Here is a 6,790-nt window from a genome sequence, read left to right as displayed (position 1 = left end):
AAAGATGGCCAGACCATCTTAGCTTAGACCAACTATTTACGTGTCTTACAAAGCACCCTAACAGTAGAAAAAATGAATGCTTAAACTGCAGGTGACCTTGCACAGGTGCTAGCTGCTGCCTGTGACAGAAACAGAGTGAACTGTCATGGGCCATTCTCTATGAGCAAGGCTTTGTGTGCAAGATAGTGTGTGTTATGCATCACATTGAAACAAGAAAAAGGAAATGAAAGGAATGAGACTGCTCTACACAGGACGTGCTGGGAATGTCTAATGCTTGGTGCATTAGAAGAAGAAATCATTAAGGGAATAAACCAAGAATCTGCTACAATGACATGGCATAGGTCTCCAGAAAGGGAACAACAACAACAAAAAGTGGCAGTAGGTAGGAGACATAGACATCTGGTAGCTTAAAATCACATTGGGGTCTTGAAAAAAAACAACTTCCAAAAACTCAGTCCTCGGGAAAAGATTCGAATTGCAGATTTAAAGGAGGCAGCAAATTCTTTACAGATAGAAAAAGTTATGATTACCTGTTCATCAGTTTTCACAGACAGATGCAGACATATGCTCTACCTAGGTAAGAATGTCTATGCTGTGAGAACATAAATGTAAACAAGAGCTTGACAAAAAATATTTTATAATTATTAATTAGGGGTAAATCAACTTCTGCTATTCTTCTCTTTAAAACAGAATAAATTGCTTTTTTGAAGAGGAATCTCCGAGAAAGCTACAGTAGCTGCTACAACATTTGGATGGTATGCAATGCTTTCAGTTGACTAAGTCATAAATTTGAGGCAGTCTGGTAAGTTTCTATATAAATTCTGGCAAAAAAAAGGGTGAGAATCAAGACTGTTTTTATGTAACTACCCAAGTATTAGTTGGAAACAACTCATTTGCTTAAAGAGAATCTTCAATAGTCAAGACAAAACTATCAACACAAATCAAAAAATTCAAAACTTCTTCTTACTGAATGTAATTCTGTCCAGTTTCACTGAAAGACAATTTATTTGAGCTCTCACAGAGATAGGAGATTATAAAGGACATCGACAGTGGAAATCCTTACTGCTGAACTAGAAGGAATAAACATAAAGAGCTGAGCTAAAGCTCCAACCAAAACTCCAGTTTTAATAAATCCTGGAATAAATGTCCCATGTAACACAAATATGGATGTGCAGTCTGATTTGGAGATGGAACTCTCTTTGGATTTCAAAATTTGCAGACGTTTTCCTCTTTGCAGTGCACACAATTTGCACAAAATTACTGCAGGTGCAAAATGAGGGACCAAGGCATAGCAGAAAAAATGAAAGAGTGCTCTGTGACACTAAATTACAGTTCCATATATAAGTGCACCGAGTAGCTGTAATGGAAGCCCCAAGTCATTAGCAATTACGAAGTACTTGCAAACAGTGATTGTGGGGAGATGCCAGGAAAATGCCTCCGTCTCTTGAAAGAGATAAACGTGGCAGTTTTTTTCCAGTTCTGCTTGCTAGCTAATGAGAATGAGGCAATGTACTTATCAGTAATGGATACATTCTGAATTCATGTTTTTTAGAAAGAATCAACTGCAGGTTGGCTCTTAACAGAAAAGAGCTGCATAAAACAATGCAAACTTTTTCACATACTGTTCAACAACAAACAGGCTAACTACCACTTCAATCTAAAAGAGCACCCTAAACCAACTCACAGAGAGAGGTCTCCAGCTGCATGAAACTGGACTTCCAATGCTTCAGAAATACTGAGAAATATGGGCAAGAATCCTTGTGCTCCACAAATTCCTACACAGTTACAAAATACAGTGAAAATTGAAGGCCAAAATAACTGCATTCTGCTCATGTTTTGAATATATAAGTTGTAAACATGAAATGTTGAGCTTTTTAAAAAAGAGCACACTGTCAATTACCTCTACTACTTCCTAAAGACAGTGTTATTTCCAATTCAGTCTTTACCATATGTCCTACAATATGTGAAAGGAGATGCAAAACTTGAAATTTAAAAATTACTCAGTAATTGTATTACACCATTACTTGTTCATTAAATGTCTTTTCAGGATAGCAGAACACTAGTCTTACAAAGTTGTGCCTTTCCTCCCAGACAAATATTCCATTAATTTACAATAGAATTAAAACTGAAATTTTAAGATCCTTATATATATATGTGTCATTAGAATAAAACACGGTGGACATGTGATATAGTTACTATGATGAGGTTTTTTCCTCAAAAATACTCTTTTACTTACCATCTCATACAGGTAGCAAACCTGGAATGAAATTATTCTGTTCCAGAGCACTTTACCTCTCTTTCAAGGTTTTTGTTAAACGTTTTCACAAGGTACACACAGGTACCTCTCTTTGCACCTTTCTATCAGAAAAGGAAAAGTTGTAAACCAAGGTGTTAAAAACAAATGAGATAACAATTAACAAACAAATGAGATAACAATTAACAAAGAGCCACTGATAATCACAAATAACTTTATTCATTATTTCCAGGTTTTGCCAAACATGGAGAGTTTTCAGTATATTTTCTAAGGGTTTTGGGTTTTGTTTTGGATTTTTTTAAGCTAAAATCTTTATTTTCAGGTTCTTCAAAATATCAGGAGGGGTTTTTTTGCCCTATTTGTTAGTATATTGTTTCTTTGGTACAGAAGAGATATTGATGATCCTGAGCTCTGATATGCTAAGCATTTGCATTAGCTTGAGGGGTTTGGTGGTGGTATTTTTTGTTTAATGGTTAAATACTTTCCAACCCCTGCAGATTAAACTGATTTATAGTATTTCAGGGAATAAACAGGACATAACATAGCTGTTACACATTTTTCCCTACCTTGCATTTTTTTGGGGGTAAGATTTCATCAAGACAGCTGAATTTAACTTTATGACTGATTCAGGAGGGAAATGATTGTTAGCATGTATTCTAAGTGGCCTCTATGCAGAACAAAAGTAATTTTACCTATCAACAGATGATCAGTGTCTAACTGATAAGCGCATTTCCCTTCAAAAGGTTCATCTCTCTTCAAAAGGAGATAAACAACTCAAAGCCAGAAAGAATAACTCCCATTTTAATTTTCTTCAATACATTTAAAAGCCTTACAGTTTTCAACTTCATTATAAACCCTTCTACAACTGAAGTAGCATTAATACAAAGTATCATTACTCCTTTTTCACTAACATTTTAAGAGGCACAGCATGAGAAAAAATTTTAAGCCATTTAAGAGTCTGAGAAAGAATAGAATAAGCAGTGCTTTGACATTCAGAATGGTAACTTCCTCACCACACTCAACTCCCTAGTTATCTTTGTTGCCACCATTGCCATCCATTTATGATGGATGCAAGAGACGGGAAACAAGAAAAGGATTTAACTTTTCATAATAATGTCCTTCCAACTCACTACACACAAACAGAGATTGAAATCCATTTCTTGTTCTCATTTTAACTTCCTGAAACACCATTTTTTCTGTGCAGTTTCTAATGCAATTATGTTTGAGCTCAGATTCAGTTATCACAACTTAGTTAGACACAGCAGATCCGCTGAGCTGTAGTAATACATGACAAAGGCAGAAGAGCAAATGCTTTTACCTAAATCTCCTTCTAATTGTTTGAATACGTTGAACAGTCTGGTAAATACAACGTAGGCTACTACATAACTGTTGCCAGGCAGTAAAACATTCAGATATACCTAACATATAAAACTGGATCACTTGCCTAGATTCTTAATCTGAAACAGAATTAATATATTTCAGCTGACGGTATCCTTATTATACTATACATATATTTCTGCTGAGCACTCAATCCCTAGCATCAGGTAGCCATGTACCTGGGAAAAAAAAAAAATAGGAAAAGAAAAAAAGGAAGCAGTTCTTGTCTCAAAAAGCAAGCACATGACAATGAGATCAATTTCAACAAAATCAAGACCATACCTAAATACCTAATGGATTGTGGTGGTTTAGCAAAACTTGATTTGTGGGGGCAAAGAAAAAAAAGGAAAAACAACTGCTTGAAACTGCTGTGACAGGCACAGAGCCAATAGCTGATGGGCAGGTTGCTAGACCAATTGGACAAGCTGGAAACGCCTCTGTGAGGGACATATTTAAGAGAGACCGCCAGAAGCTCCTTTTTCCCTTGTTCCCCTACAAGGGGTGGCAAGGGGCCGGGGTCCCTGGGCCTTCCCGGCGCGGCAGCCGAGGCTGGGCCACCGGGAGGAGCCACCCCGGCGCCACGAACAGCCACACGGCTGGAAAATCCCCCAACTGAGGCCAGGACGGCGGGGCTGAGATTCTTCTGAAGCCGCCGTGGCCGGCACGGTGCCAGCGGGCCCCTGAGGTCAGCATGGCTCGCACCGAACCGGACAAAAAACACCACAGTGCCGGCAGCGAGAGACAGGGCAAGTCTTTCCCCGATGCAGAGCCCGGACAAGACCAACTTCTCAGCTGCAGTTTACAGACACTGACTTTTTTCCAAGTCAGAGAAAAAGGAAAAGTGAGGCCACGTGAAGGAAGGCCAACATGGTGGCAGTGAGGTCAGGGGGGGAATGGAGAGGGCGGAGGCGCTCCCAGTGCCACAGCTGAAATTCTCCTGCAAGCTGTGGTGGGGACTATAATACAACAATCTGTTTTCCATACAATTCATGATGTACATGGGGGGGTGCAGAGACCCACGCACAGCCCGTGAAGAGGAGCAGTCACACTCGGGCGCACAGATGCTGAGAGGCTTTTAAAGATTGAAGAAGAGAACCTTTGCTTCCAGGCTAGAAGAGCTCATCCTTAAAAGACTTAACCCCATAACCCGTGCTGGCAGTTGTAGGAATACTGCGAGAGTCATGGGAGGGATTTTCACTGCCGCAGATTTGGGCGGGCTGTTGCTTGTCCAAGTTGAAACCATGCTAGAAGAGTTTGCGGAGAACTATCTCCCGTGGGAAGGATCCCACGGCACAGAAGAAACTCTTCTCCTTAAAGAAAGACTCTTAAGAAATGAAATACTAACCAAAACCCCATGTTTCCTTCTTTGTGCGGTTGATGGAAAGAGGGAGGTACTGGGAGAAGAAAGGTGCTCTGAAGAGTCTGCTTTAGTTCTCATTAGCCTTTTTACTTTTAATTCTGTCAATAATAAATCTTCTTCAGACTCTTTACGTTTTGAACTTGTTTTGCCTTGAACTTTTTTCCTCAATAATCCTTATTTCAGTTCATGAAAATGAAGTTTCAATTCCCCCTCCTCTGCTCAGCTATAGCAGAGGAAAATAAGTGAGTAATTTTTCATGGTGCTTGGTGCTTAACCAGCGTCAAACCGCCATATGGATGAATACAAATCAAAACATACCTGCTAAATAGGGAGAGAGGCCAGGCAGGGAAAAGAAGAGTCAATGAGACTACCCACCATACAACTGCTTTCCATATTAAATCAAATGTACCAAAAAGCACATTGGAACTGAAATGTATTATAAAAGCAATTGCAAAAAGAAGGGAAGAAAAACCAAAACAATTGAAAGGGCATTTGGAAGAAAAATACTGTCATTACTCACCTGTGCTACAAAGACTTCAGAATATACAGCTGCCATTAGCTTCCCACTATAGTAAGCCAACTGCAGTAAAGAGCAATGATTCCAGAAGGGCAGTGTTAAAATTAAAGACAATTGCTCAGATAATACAAACCAACAGTTCCAGCCTGTATCAATGGAAGATCACATTAAATGCCAAAAAATATTAATAAATTGCTCATTGAAGACATTTTCCCTTCAAAAATACCTCTTAAAAAAAATTTTAAAAAATTCAAGAACACAGAATACAGAAGCATTTAGGTACCCAGCAGACATCTGGAAAAACAAGGATAAATGGCAGAATTAACATTTACATGTAGTTCTATTAGATGACAACTCCACTGTTGGAATAATCTCATGAAAGCCCTTTCATTAAAGCACTCTTTCACACTGATTCCTTTTCAATGCAATTTAAACTCATCATGTTAAATGAGCACTATTATAATAGCACTAAAATAAACATAAGTACTGTTTTTATGCTTGCCTACCATGTAAATCACCCTTTAAAAAATCCTACCATTCTGTCTATTGCAGAGTACTTAAACATACACATTTAGAAGTTGGTAGGGGCTGCTCTATTTTTAATTGGATGAGTTGGTACCTGAAGCACACAAATACAAGTAAAATCTTTGACTTAAAAGTGTTTCTACTTCAGCTCACAGAAATTGTCTTACTACTTGTATAAATGATAAAATTACAACAAACACATTTTTCTGTCTTCAGTATGTAATACAAAATTATTAAAAGCAGCTGCAAGAAATCCTGAGGCTTTAAAGGAAAAATGTGCTGGAAGGCTTAGTGTCACGACCAGTTGCCACATGACCAGATTTCGACTGGTGCCTCCATCTTTCCCGTTTGTTCTAATAATTGTCTTTTATACAGCAAGAATCTTTTACTGTAGAGTGCTACATGCAACTCACCCGACCACCTTTTGCACCAGGTATGTAAAAGTGGACTTAGAAGATTAGATGAAGATGTCAACCAAAGCATGAGTTTTTAGAACATACGCTTTCTTTCATGGAATGGGCCAGTGCAGTTTACCTAATGTAAACCCTTTCCTCTGTGGAAGTTCAGTGTACATCCTTACTTATACAAAGAAAGGAAGATGTGAGTTGAAGAAATGGAAGCTTGATTTAAGGCATTTGTAACTTACCAGATTTGATCATACAGGTGGCACCTACTGAATTTGCTTCTTTTGTGCAAGTTAAAAGCAACTGTCAGCTGAAATCAAAGGAGTGGCATAATACTAATTCAAGTTTACATC

The sequence above is a fragment of the Corvus brachyrhynchos genome, unplaced genomic scaffold (genome assembly GCF_000691975.1).
Source record: "Corvus brachyrhynchos isolate BGI_N302 unplaced genomic scaffold, ASM69197v1 scaffold409, whole genome shotgun sequence".
Classification (NCBI taxonomy): Eukaryota; Metazoa; Chordata; class Aves; order Passeriformes; family Corvidae; genus Corvus; species Corvus brachyrhynchos.
This window is presented reverse-complemented; position numbering follows the sequence as displayed.